The 13,705-nt window shown below is 40.7% G+C and overlaps 1 long non-coding RNA gene across 1 annotated transcript; it reads right to left on the reverse strand.

The window, feature by feature from the left end:
* Positions 1 to 2,641: 2,641 nt before the first annotated feature.
* Positions 2,642 to 11,057, reverse strand: LOC112268741. Its single transcript, XR_002960143.1, has 3 exons — positions 10,049 to 11,057; positions 9,922 to 9,953; positions 2,642 to 3,082 (listed from the first exon to the last, which is right to left on the reverse strand). It is a non-coding gene; the product is annotated as an uncharacterized LOC112268741 (long non-coding RNA).
* Positions 11,058 to 13,705: the final 2,648 nt, after the last annotated feature.

The following is a 13,705-nucleotide window of genomic DNA, read 5'->3' on the forward strand; positions in this document are numbered from 1 at the left end:
ACGTCATGCCTCGAAGGGATGACAGGAAGGAGGGCCACCATTCTTGAAGAGAACGAAAAGCTGAAGGCGTCTTGGAGGCCCACTTGAAAGACGACAACACCTGAGACCAAAGTCCCTAGAGAAAGGGCATTGAAGCATAAAAAATGATCAATGGTTTCGAACACCTGATCACAAAGAGGACAAGAAGCCTCGTCGCTTAAACCCTTGTAAAGACTTCACTCACCAGTCGAACACCGATCACCAATAGCCAGCCATGCAAACACTTTGTGTTTTAGCGGAGCATTCAATTTCAATATTAGCCAAGAGCTATATTACATTCTAGCAATTAGGGGAAATAAAAACAACATACATATTGTCACCATCGAAATATTTAGTAGAACCATCAAAGTTATAAGTGCTAAAACTAGGTTTGAAGAATAAGCATAATAAACATGAACAAAAGCCTATGTCTCTCTCCCTCTTTTCCTAGCATCTTATGCTTAAAGACAAGTTGGGAAGCCTCCTTGTCAATTTCTTCCACCTTATTCTCCATGTTGCCAAAAAATCAGAGCCCTGTTGACAGCCAAGTATAGCCAGAATATGCACATTTCCCAGGTTGTGCAAGATTTTTTGTGTGTGGGGCCCACACCATATCTTTTTCTTGGCTGCAAGGCTAGCCAGCTCAGCAGGTTGAAAGATGCACTGAATCTGGTATGGTTTGTGTTAGGGCTGGTAATTTAGTACTCAGTACTTTTCCGAGCAAAATATATATAATCAAATAAATCGATGGCTCCAACATCGGGTCTTCCCACAAGAATTTTTTTGTTGTTAGATGTTAGCACTGCAAAATATTAGCTTAAGCATCCTGTCACCGTCTAAGTGTACGTGTTCTTGCAGCTGGTGGGAGCTTACAAGTCCCAAGTGCTTAGGCGCTTAGCTTCAAAGCATAGGTCCAGCAAATATTAATAAAAAGGCTCTTTTTGCAACTTTTTATGCATCTTATCAATAATTCAGGCTAAAAGTCAAGTTGGCCAAGTGTACTTGTCAATTCCATTCACATCTCCACGCATGTTGCAAAAAAAAAAATCTCATGAGCTCAACTGCAAGCCAAGTGGTCAGAATCTTCATTCGAGGTGTGCTTGTCCACAAAATGTGGATATATTTCAATTGGGCCCATGCCATATCTTTCTCGCGGCTACCAAGCTAGCTCGCCAGGTCAGCATGCTCGAATTCATTGGACTGAGTTTGGAGTTGATATTTTACTGGATGGAGACATGTTGATTACATATTGTTCGCCATCGTTTGGTTTAACCACGACACAAACATTGTGGATAAAGACAAGACCAAATCCGCAACACGTTGGGCAAGGTGGCCATATTGGGTGACATATGGCAAAGATTGAGGCAAACCGGCAGGATACTTGGTCAAAGGAGGTGTCGAGGAAAGCGAGTGAAGAAGAAGAGATATTTGAGAGCGACATGTTGGCTCTAATATTTATATATACGTCCATGATTGTATTTCAGCAAATACATGTGCACATCTCTTCGGCAAAAACTAGGTGATTTATGAGACCGGGATTTGTTTATGCATAGTGCATGAGAGAGGTGAAATGGATTGAGATAAACAACCGATTTTAAAATATATAATGAAGAAAGTCAAAGTTCTAAGAAAATTCCCACAGTTAAATGTTTATGCCTTCTATGTGCCTATAAGCCGGAAAAGGGATGTTTTTGCGTCCTACGCAAAGAAAAAAAATACCAATCCAATAAAGCTAAATTTTGAACACTAAAATTGGTCTTTCTTTCAAAAAAAAGTCGAACTCATCTTTTGGCCACGAAAGTGTACAAGTATGCAAATAACTCAATATTTATATGTTTTCTCTTTGTTATCGCTGTTCTGACGATCGGAAAAAAAAATCCACTTGTTTGAATTTCTCCTAGAGCATGTTGTTATCTCCTATGACCCAATCTTATCAACAACCGAGACAAGATTAAAGCAAAGCAGAGAAAAATGTCATTGTCAGCTTCTTATTTTCCACCTGTCCACCATGATGCAAAAATATCAGGAGCCAAGTTGCATGGAGCCGTTGCAAGCCAAGTGGCCAGAATCTAACGCATGTTCCAGGTTGTTTCTCCCAAGGGGACCCACAAGCCCCTTCGTATCTTTTTCTTGGCTGCCAGGCTAGCCAGCTCAGCGAGGCTGCAAGCTCCTCCACCCACTAAATCTGGGGCGCATGTGGCTGATATTTTCCCTGGGTGGAGGACACGTCGGACGCTGCCTACTTGTCACTCTCGTTCCTATCCACACAAAACAGATATTATATTTTTATCATCTCTGGAGCATCTTATCTCAGCTGCACGTTGCTGCCATTCGTGCATGCGCACAGGAATGGGATCACTCCGGCCAAAGGTAAATGGAATTCCGGTGATGTCGATTGCTTGACGGTGGTGACGGTTTCTTCCTCCATTGAACCTTACAGATGGTCGAAGATCGGGGAGGTATGATCGCGTGGGTAATGCAATAGTGGTCTGCAATTTTAATTGTTTTTTTTTCGAAAAAATTGATACATATCATTCTAATCATAGTCTATTATATACATGACGAAACAATCAGAAAAATATATAAAGCTAGAAAATCCAAAAAAAAAACAAAACATCTGGCCTTTGATCCAATTGATCTTTAAATCTAAGAAGATTTCAACGGTTAAGATCTATTCTAAAATTTGCGTGCCGACATCTATTATATACTAAAAATACATGACATAATAACCAGAAAAAGATAGACAACTAGAAAATCCCGAAAAAAATCAAAACATCTGGCCGTTGATCCGATCGATCTTTATATCTAAGAAGATTTCAACGGTTAAGATCTATTCTACAATTTCCATGCCGACATGTGGATCCGCACATATTCTTGGTCCGTCCTTTTCCTGATCGATGTACACTGTGCACTCGAATGCACGCATCTATGGAGAGTATGGCTCGATCTGGTGATCGCGTTTAGTCATCGGCCGCCGCTCCATGCCCCCCTGCCTTTAGAGTCAAAACCTGCAGGTCAGCTTTCTTGGAATATCTACCAGACTTAGGTTCGATCTTGGAATATCCTGTGGTAGTTTACAACAACATGCATCAGCAAAGAAAAGCTGAAGTACACCAGGTTCTTAATGTTTGGTTAATCCGTACCCGAAACTTTAAAGCTAATTAAAAGTTTTTGAATTTCATGTTCACGTTAAACTATATGTCTCTGTCTGGGTCTAAAATATAAGACGTTCTAATTTTCTACAACGCGCTATTGCATTTAGGGGCCGCATCCTTTAGATGCTATATAGCGGGCGCTAGTTCAAATAGCGTTCTGCAAAAAGATAAATCAAATATACCCCTCCAAATTAAAGGTTTGGGCACAGCGACGTGCTAAAAGTTCTCCAATTGTTTGCAAGACCAAATCAATGGCATAAACATATAGAGTAAAATACACCACTAGTACATGAACTTGGCAAAAATGAACACTTTAGTCCATGAACTCGGAAAACACACACTAAAACCCCCATACTGGAATTACTGTGTCAGTTTAGTCAAAAATGGTCCGGCGGGGCTTAAACACGCCACGTGGCCGCCATGGCGGCTTCGACCAGGACCGCGTTCTGCTACTCAATTTTCCTTATGCTTTTCTTTTGCAAATTCACCTTCACCTTCCTCCATCTGCAGCTGTCGCATTTGACCAAAGGGAGATGGTGCTTCGTCCTTACCGCCGATGAAGACCTCGATGAGCCGCCGGCCGTGACAACGGAGAGCTGTGGCACAACGGGCATTGCAGCGGCGACCGAGAGAGAGAGAGAGAGAGAGAGAGAGAGAGAGAAGAAACTAGGGTTAGGGATTGCTCCGATTTGGAGGAGCTCGGGATGGATTTTAACTAGCGTGGTGATTTTGCAAAAAAAAAACTGAGAAAATCGAGTAGCAGCAAGCGGTTCTGGCCGAAACCGACGTGACGGCCACGTGGCGTGTTTAAGACCCACCAAAGTGACACAATAATCCCAGTTTAGAGGTTTAAGCGTGCGTTTTCCGAGTTCATGGACCAATGTGTTATGTTTTGCCGAGTTCATGGACTAGTGGTGGATTTTACTCTAAGCATATATTTCTAGCATAATTAAATTAACGAAGCAAAGTAACATCCACAACTCACCGGGCAACAACATAGCACAAAGTACTCATTCGCAAAAATATCTAGCGACGCTATAAGAAATAATCCCTCCGTTTTTAAATACTTGTCGTGGTTTTAGTGCAAACGTTTAGCACCATTTAGCGCGCTAATAGTGAGAGTAGCGGCATAGTGAGAAAATTTGCTTAAATATAACATCGGGTCTTCAGATATGCTATAGCGAGGAAATAACGCAGCCATGTTTAACTTTGACCAATTTAACAGAACAATCTACCAACGCACGGCAGCACAATAGCTAAAAACAAGGCCGCAGTTGAGAGATCCTTTGACATTACATATTTGTGTCAATTTGGTCGTGTAATGATGCGTGTATGGCCAAAACACACGGATGTCATAAAGAAAATAATATGCATGTTGGAGATAATAATGATAAATGAACGAAAATAAGATGATGAATACAAGTGATAAGAAAGGTCGCTGTGCAGAATGTTTTGAATTTTAATTGTTAAATTAAATATGGATTAGCGCTCACTTCCATAATAAACTTAAAACGTAATGTATATAGCAAGTCAAAGTAAAGACGAACAAAACTTATATGTTTTCAAAAACTTCTCTATGTTTTATGCCTTGATTCACTTACATTTACAAATTAATTCAATGCTATAATTGACAAGTACGTGGGCAAACTATCTTTTAAAAAATAGAATGTGTGAGGCTACAATCTTTTTGCTTGTAATAGCATATAGTTAATATATGGGAAACAAATTAAATCCTTAATAATATAACACACTATACATGTTGAGAGGTAGGCTCAAAATTACAACAAAAATAAAACATCTATATGCTAATTCGGTGGACTCAATTTTAATTAACGAGGCACAATCGACGGATCTCCGTAATTCTAAGAACTTGTTCAGATGTTATTCACTCTGGCAAATCCTTGACTCAATTTGTGGTTTGGATAAGAAAGGTTGGTGTGCGGAAGACTGTGAATTTTCATTCTAAATTAAATATGAAATAGCACTCAGCTCGATATTAAACTTAGAATCAATTAACCTACCCTGTAAACCAAAGTAAAGACAAATAAAACTTATATGTTATAGAAACTTCTCTATGTTTTATGGCTTGTTTCATTTACATTTACTAATTATTTCAATGCTATAATTGACAACTGGGCAAACTATCTTAAACAAAGAATGTGTGGGGCTACAATATTTTTGCTCGTAATAGCATATAGTTCATATATCTGAGATGCAAATTAATTAAATCCTTAATAATGTAACACACTACATGTTGAGAGGTAACCTCAAAATCTAATACTCCCTCAGATCCATAATAAGTGTCGGTGCGGTGCTTTAGTACAACTTTGTAAGACAATAGGAATTATATGGAATTAAAACAATAGGAATTATATGGTATGAGAGCCAATCGGTAACACTTCGGTAAAAAAAAATGAATCTATAACCATAACAGCTGTAGTGGAGTGACATACAAATTCGGTCAGGACACAACTCTAGCTGAGTTTCGAGAAGCCACAAACCAACCTGGTTTTGCTAATAGATTATGATTTACCCCTGTTTTCTGATGGTACTTTATGCATTCATATTGAGTATCAGATCATATAAAACCTTAGATCGATGAAAATTAAAAGACACATATGCATGTCAGGATACTGGAAAAGAACTCTAAATGTTAGTACGTAGTACTTGGCTTGTTTGTATTTGCCTTGCTAAATATAGCTTTTCGACAATCAAGTCTGGGCTCTCATTTCGAAACAGAGGCAGTTGATATGTATGTTAAAAAACACCCAAGCTTAATAGGATGTATTAGGCAAAATATAGTATGTCCAAATTACCACATATTTTTATCTACAACTACATTGGTTGTCCTCTATCTCTATCTCTATCTCTCTATTTTCTTTGCTTTATCATGTGATTGACAACATCGTAACATTATCAAGGTTATGCGTGGTTGTGCCAAAAAGTTCTCAAGCACACCGATAAGGCTGTGTATTAAGTTGAAACAGTCTGAGCACAAGTTGTTGATGGTCGAAGCGACTTAGCAACATCTGTTGACCATATGATGGGCAAAGGACCCACGGGGCTATTCAAACTGCCTTATCATTTATTTATTCAAATACAAATGTAATTCAATATTACTTTCTATGGACTAAAAAATGTAACAACGTACCTATTAGTTCGGTATACTCGATACCTCTTGATCTGACCGATCACACAACCTCTGATAGAATAACAATATTTTGAGACCAACTATTTGGCCACGGTAAGTCCTAGCCAGGAAGTCAACAAAATCGAGCAATAGCACGTCTACATCCTCTATTCATTTGCATTTGTTTTTCAACTCAACTTTCGATTTATTAAAGATCGACACTTCTATGTTACCGGCCATGTTAATAAAACACAACTCTATTGGTAAAACATGTATTGACCGTCTAATCTATAATATAATGTATTATAAATTTAAACCAGTTGTTCATAAAATTCAGTCTTATTATTCAGAATATATGGATCACCAAAGCACAAGTAAAAAAGCTTAATATTTTGGTTACGTAAAAAAGATAAAAAAACAAATCAAAATATGAAAAAAAAACTAATTGCATACCAATATATAAATCTATATTGTATATAGAAACAATCTATATAAAAACAAAAATAAATAAGTGCATGCAAATATCATTTTATTATAAAAAATCTAGCCGCGCAATTTGTGCAGGCTGCCCCTCTAGTATAAACTAATAAAAACATACTTCTTGTGATGGGTGAGATTTAATTCTGCTCATCAACTCCTCCATCTCCTGTAGTTGTGTTCATCTTGCGCTTCGAACCATGTACGTCTTCGGCAGATGAACCAGCTTATGTAATAGTGTTGGCTCCTTGCTCAACGGTTGGATATACATATCCAACATCATGCACAAATTTAATAGGAACAAAAGGATATATGGTGTTTGTTGGAGCATTGTTGTTTTCCTGGATGGCAAGTGATAAGGTTTCCTTTGATCTAATAATTTTCAGCATACAAGTGTCTTTTGTAGCTGCAACAGCATAATGAATTATTGGTCACACTACTACAACCATATCCTACTAATTCTTTGTATAAGGAAGATCAAAGAAGGTTTTGGGGACTTTGTACTAAATCAGCGACACTTATTATGGATTGAAGGAAGTAACGAACACTGAGACAAAAGTTACCTTGACTGCAACACGAGCGGCCTTGTGGTCTGCATCCTTCTTAGTGATTCCAACTTCACCTGTATATGTATTCGCAGCGAATAACACAGATGAAACATACAGACCCATGGGCCCTAAACGATCTACAGAGTAAGTGGACTCAGTGGCTTTTGTCTTAGCAGTGAAATCATGGAGAATTGATTTGCCCAGCACCGCAACATGAATAGAAGAAAAGCAAACATCGAAATCAATTTCAAATTGATTTGTATCTAAAGTTCATGTTTCCTTTTCTTCTATTCAGGCAGTGGTGTTGTGCAAATCAATTCTACATGATTTCACTGCTAAGACAAAAACCACTGAGCCCACTTACTCTGTAGATCGTTTAGGACCCATGGATCTGTATGTTTCATCTGTGTTATTTGCTGGGAATACATATACAGGTGAAGATGGAATCACTACGAAGGATGCCGAGCACAAGGCCGCTCGTGTTGCAGTCAAATCTCTTGGTAACTTTTGTCCAGTGTTCGTTACTTCCTTCGGTCCATAATAAGTGTCGCTGATTTCGTACAAAGTCCACAAAACCTTCTTTGATCTTTCTTATATAAAGAATTAGTAGGACATGATTGTAGTAGTATGAGCAATAATTCATTATGCTGTTGCATCTACAAAAGACAATTGTATGCTGAAAATTATTGGATCAAAGGAAAGCCTTATCACTTTCCATGCTCCAACAAACACCATATATCCTCTTGTTCCTAGTAAATTTGTGCCTGCTATTGGATTTGTATATCCAACTGCTGAGCAAGGAGCCAACACTATTTACAGAAGCTGGTTCATCTGCCGAAGACGTACATGGTTCGAAGCGCAAGATGAACACAACTACAGGAGATGGAGGAGTTGATGAGCAGAATTAAATCTCACCCATCACAAGAGGTATGTTTTTTTATTACTTTATACTATGATTGAAATGATATAAATCGAATTTGTCTATGGACGCCTATCTCATCCATCATAGTAAGAGGTCAGTTTTGTCCAAAAGTACCGTTAGTTACAGAGTTTTAAGTTTATTCTGGGAAATACCTTTCTCTAAGAGCAAGTCAATGTAGGCTCAAAGCATCGAACTCTCTGTTCCCATAGCTATACCAATTACCAAAAGAGAATTAATACCGCATTTTTTTGTATAAAATAGCAATAGCTAGGGATTGTGAGTCCATGCTAGCCACCATTCGGACCAACGCAACTCAGTGTGCACAGATGGATCATATTATATTAAGGCTCAAAGAGCTAATAATATCTTTGGATGGAAAATGGGTAGCATTTGTCCGTGTGTTAATACTAATGCTGCCACTTTGCAAAACATGAATTTGTGTTCAAAACTTTTTATGCATCATATTCTTGCATCTTTCATATCAGGAAATATTTGTGAGCTTGAGGTTAATGGGCAGAAATAACAATTTGTTGTACGTCTTGACCATCCATATACTTGATTTAAGGAATATTTATAATTAAGCTTAAGGTTAAAGGCTTACCGTTTTGATTAGACTTGATGAGATAATTTTGTATATAGCAGTAATATGTGTTGGTTTGTCAGGGAATTATTCCTATTATTAGTGGGGTGTCAAGCCCTCTTCATCGAGGCCGTCCGAGCTTCTTTCGTTTGATTCGTTCTCTCCGGTGAGATTCCGACCTCCTGACCTTGTCCATTGGTTTTGCCTCGCCATGCCGCACCTTTGTGACAAGATTTGGCCGCAGCTCCTCCTACCTTGAAGCCATCTTATGGCACTACTTGAACCTTATTCCGCTGTGTTTTATTCGACTTTCGATGTGGTTGTATCACTTATGAACTCAAGTTAAAACCTGAACTCTATGCCATATATATGGCATGTGTTTGAGTTGTGATGTACCAATCGTAGGATATGTGTGCATCTTTGGCATCTTGGGAAACATGTGAATCATATCCCGTTGTGTTGTGTCGATTACGTGTTGTGCTAAATCATGTTGTATTATGTTCATTGCTGAACTGAATGTTGCTATGATCTATCAGTCATGTCGATAGAGAGCAAGTTCGGGTTTGTATTGCAGCAATGAGCTTAATCCTACATGTGTTAGCTATATCCGTAATCAGGGCCGCGATTACCAATGATACAGGGCAGACCTGAATTATGTAGGCCTTTCATGCACTAAGCTTTGTTCTTGAGAACAATAACATGCCTATATTCCAGATGCATTGATGCAATTATTTTCTCACCGACTCAATGCATACATTATGATCTGATGACAGTTGAACACATGTATAGCTTTTTAGTAACTCGCTTTTATGCTTGAATGAGAGCATGAGAAGCATATAAAACACAAGTGTGGCTTTTTTAAGTAGAACCCAAAATCCATTATGCTTGCACTCCGTTTGAACACACAATTCCAATAGTAAGATCTTTCTATCTTTCTTTTATTTTGTGACTGCATCTAAAACTATACTGAATTAATAGCAAACTTGCCACGCAACAATGTTTGCAACTCAAAATCCAAAAGGTGCGTGTTAGAAAGCTCATGTCTTATAAGGATAGTACGTATAAGCAAGAAAAATTGATAGCCTAGTTACCTCTTTTAGCGCTTGCCATTGCGACTTGTAATCTGTGGTAGAAGAAGCGATGCAAAAAAACAAACATCAGTGCATAAGGAACATATATGCTGTAACAAATTTGGATCTGACGAGGAGCCGTGCTTACCAATCTGTGGTAGAAGAAGCGCTGAAGAGATAGTCTACGCCAACCGCCTCATCGCTGCCGCCCGCTCCTCGTCCTCCCGGCCCCCAAGACGGACAAATCCCTCACCTTCTGGAACACGACCTTCTCGTCTGGCCTAGATCGATGAAGGGCAAGTGATGGAGGCCGGAGGAACGGCAGTGGCGGCGAGAGCCTGCCTAGGTCGGGAGAGGAGGGGATCGGAAGGGCCCGGAGGAGGAACCGCATCGCGCGCAGGGGCGGCGGCCGTTCCAGGCTCCAGGGGGAGGCAGCACAAGGGATCGACCTTCATTTTTTTTTTCCCTCGTGGGCTAACTAACTGCACGATGGCTGTGTGGGCTATAACCTGGCCCAGTTCACGGATTTGCTGCGATTTTCCTGGCCCAGCCAGCGGGCGAGGCCCAGGCGCGAACAACGGCCAGAGATCTATCCGGCGGTGCAAATCTGAGGGTATGAAATTTTACCATATCCGTACCCGCCACGGGTACGGGTTACCGCCGTAGGAGAGGAGCGACGTCGAACTGGGGGCGCAGGAAGCCGTGGCGGCGTTGGAGGAGAGGATGATGTCCCCGGTCGGAGGAGAGGCTTCGAGCTTTTTGGCGCCGTAGCTTGCGGCGGCGTCGATCTTCAGCTCCGGTGCCATCCATAAAGCTCCCGCGGTCTCGCCCGCTAGAGGGCTACTGGAGGAGGCGGCAGAGTGGTGCTAGAGCCGTCGAGGAAGCAAGATTGCGGGGAGGCGGACTGGCGAGACATGGGGGTGGGATGGCAGACAAAGCCGTGGAAAAAGGAGGAGGCGGGGTGGCAGACGGAGCCGTGGAGGAGAGGAGGCGGGGCAGCGGAGGGAGCCGTGGAGGAGGGAGGAGGCCGGGCGCGGGGTGACGGGGGACAGAAGGAAGCTAGCTAGGCGGCGGCTCGGGGGTCAGGGTCTCGGGTTCGTGGAGAAGGAGGGAGCTAGGAGGCAGTTGGTGCGTGGACGGAGGCGGCTGGGAAATTGGGAGTTAGGTTTAGGGTTTGTGGTTTTCGGACAGCTTATATATGAAGTATATTTGGGTTGGGCCAGGACTTAATAGGCTTTGAGTATTGGGCTGAGAATTTAGATGCGGGTATACGGGTAGACGGGTTCAGATAGTTCAATATCATACCCATACCCGGCATACCCATCGGGTACAGAATTTTACCATTTACATACCCGCGGGTATTTTTTTCTACCATACCCGTTATCTTAAACGGGTAGATATCGAGTATGCCTATAAAAACTGCAATGATTTTCTCCATCTTGCGAATTTATATTTTGTTCAGGTACCCATTGCCATCCGGATTTGGGAGGCGCGATGTATAGGGTCTTTTCCCGTGGGGAGCGGCACTGGATCGGGGCGAGTCCTTTTGTTCCGTGTGAATCAATCGGGGGCACGGGGGCTGGGAAGAGGCAGAGGGGAATCCCGCGATATTTGGGCGGGGCTGGGAAGAGGCAGTTTAGGGGATTGAGTGGGGGGAATCGCCTGTGCGCGGGGGTCGGACTACAGACGGAAGACGACGTACAAACTGTGTCTTAAAGAATACGGAGTACTAAAGAAATAGCTACGTGCCTTGCGTTGTGACGGAACAACAAAACTTCTAATCATGCCACGACAAACACTAATATATTTCTTTGGTTCTCTGATAGTAATGATAATATCCAAACACCCTCCTCCGAACTCTACCGCATGCCTCTTAATTTCTTTATTCCATTCTATGTTTAATAGGTCCACGGAACAACAAAAGTTTTTATACAAATTGTGAAAGGTCCTACAAAATTCATTATGATAAATTGTTTAGTCCATAATGCGCTAAAATAAAACGTATATCTATCAAGTTAAAGTTGAGATTTAGTATTGGTACCATTTGTTAAAAAAAATCACATATTCTTTAGACAAAATCCGAAAGCTTTGCGTCTATTCTCACCGAGCGTAAACATAAACAGTAAGCATTGGAGGAATTCTTTAGGGATTTGCTAGCAAAGCTTCTCCAACCGCCGCTTCACGCAGAAATAGTATTGAGTATTAAATTGGTCAAAACAACATCACGCAATTACTTCGAGAGTAAAAAGAACACAAGTTACAAACAGGGGAAAAAACATAAGACCATGTTTGGATTGTTAAAAAAAAGTCTATGGAGAAGGCTGACAGTTATTTCAACATGCCTAAGTTTTATTTTAGCGAAAACAACATGCCACTGCCCATTCGTCGGTGGCAACAACCGGCCTACCTAAAGCCACTGCCATATTACCAGGCCGCGCTATCCAATCTAGCCCATAATCGATCCTACAAAAGGATCCAGCCCATGATCGCAACTCTAGGATGCTTCCTCTGCTCTCCAAAGAATATTTCTGAAACTGAACAGAAGAAGATCACTTGCTAAACAGAAACACAGGCAACTTAAGATCATTATAATCTTAATCGTTGGAAGTTGCTAGCGCATAATAGTTTGCGACGCCTTCTCTCCTAAAAACAAACTATTCCATCCACTTGGCAAGATTATATTCTTGTTGATTTCTTTTAGTTCAAAAATTCAGGCCTCTGCAAATGGGTCAAGGCAATGGCAGCTTGTCTCTGTCCACTTGGTATCAAGCTACGATCAATATGGCATCAAGGCATGTTTCTGCCTGACGTGGTTTAGGCATACCTTGTAATCAAGCAACATTAATTCATTATACTTATCAGTATACATACATACTGATATACACTGGCTACAAAAGAATCCAAAGTAGATGCTGGGAAAACTAAACTACTGCAACATGGCTGCAAGATCTGATTCTATTTATTAATTACTACTATTTCTGATAGGTATATCTTATTATTTTTGCTACAAGTTGCTTATATTGTCAGTTGAGAGTCCACCCCGGGGCCAACTGAATTAGTTACCAGACACATATATGTACTTGCAACAACACAACACAAGACAAGACAATTGGACAGAGAATAAAAAGAAGCCTCTGGATCATCAGCATATCATCCATCATCCAGCCTGTGGTTTGCATGCACACTAACCTTGTCTGCAAATTCTCCATGAGTTAGCTAGCAAGCAAGCTGCAGGAATAAATACACTGGCTCCCAGCTCTTGTTGGACCTACCAAACAGCTTGCTAGCTGGGCAGCTAGCTCTAGCAGGAACACACTGATTAATCATGCAGGAAATTAACAAAGTTGGGACCCTAATATATGCAGCAAGACAAGGACCCTGCATCTCACTCTCGATCCGTCTTCCTGCTATCCCTGCTATGCTGCTTCACAATCACATCTCAGCTGGGACCCTACCATCTCCTCTGGGTACTATATGTTCTCCAGTACCAAAACCACCGCCAGCATCTCAGAACATAAGCTCTTTTTTGGGATGAATTTTTTTCATGAAAAACATTTTTGGTGTGAGTATTTATATTAAAGAAAAATCATGACAAAAAAATCCATGGCAAATGCAATGGTAACTAGCTAGTCACTCACTCACTTGACAACTACCTAATATTACTATATCTTACGTACTATACATTGTCAAAGCTAGATAATTTTTCACCACATAATGTTACAACGTCGTCTATTTAGGAAAGGAGGGGAGGTCTAGTCAGTCTTCAAATCTTGAGTTACATTTTAAGCAGAATTTTCGAACTAAC

The sequence above is a fragment of the Brachypodium distachyon genome, chromosome 4, assembly GCF_000005505.3.
Source record: "Brachypodium distachyon strain Bd21 chromosome 4, Brachypodium_distachyon_v3.0, whole genome shotgun sequence".
In the NCBI taxonomy this organism is placed as follows: Eukaryota; Viridiplantae; Streptophyta; class Magnoliopsida; order Poales; family Poaceae; genus Brachypodium; species Brachypodium distachyon.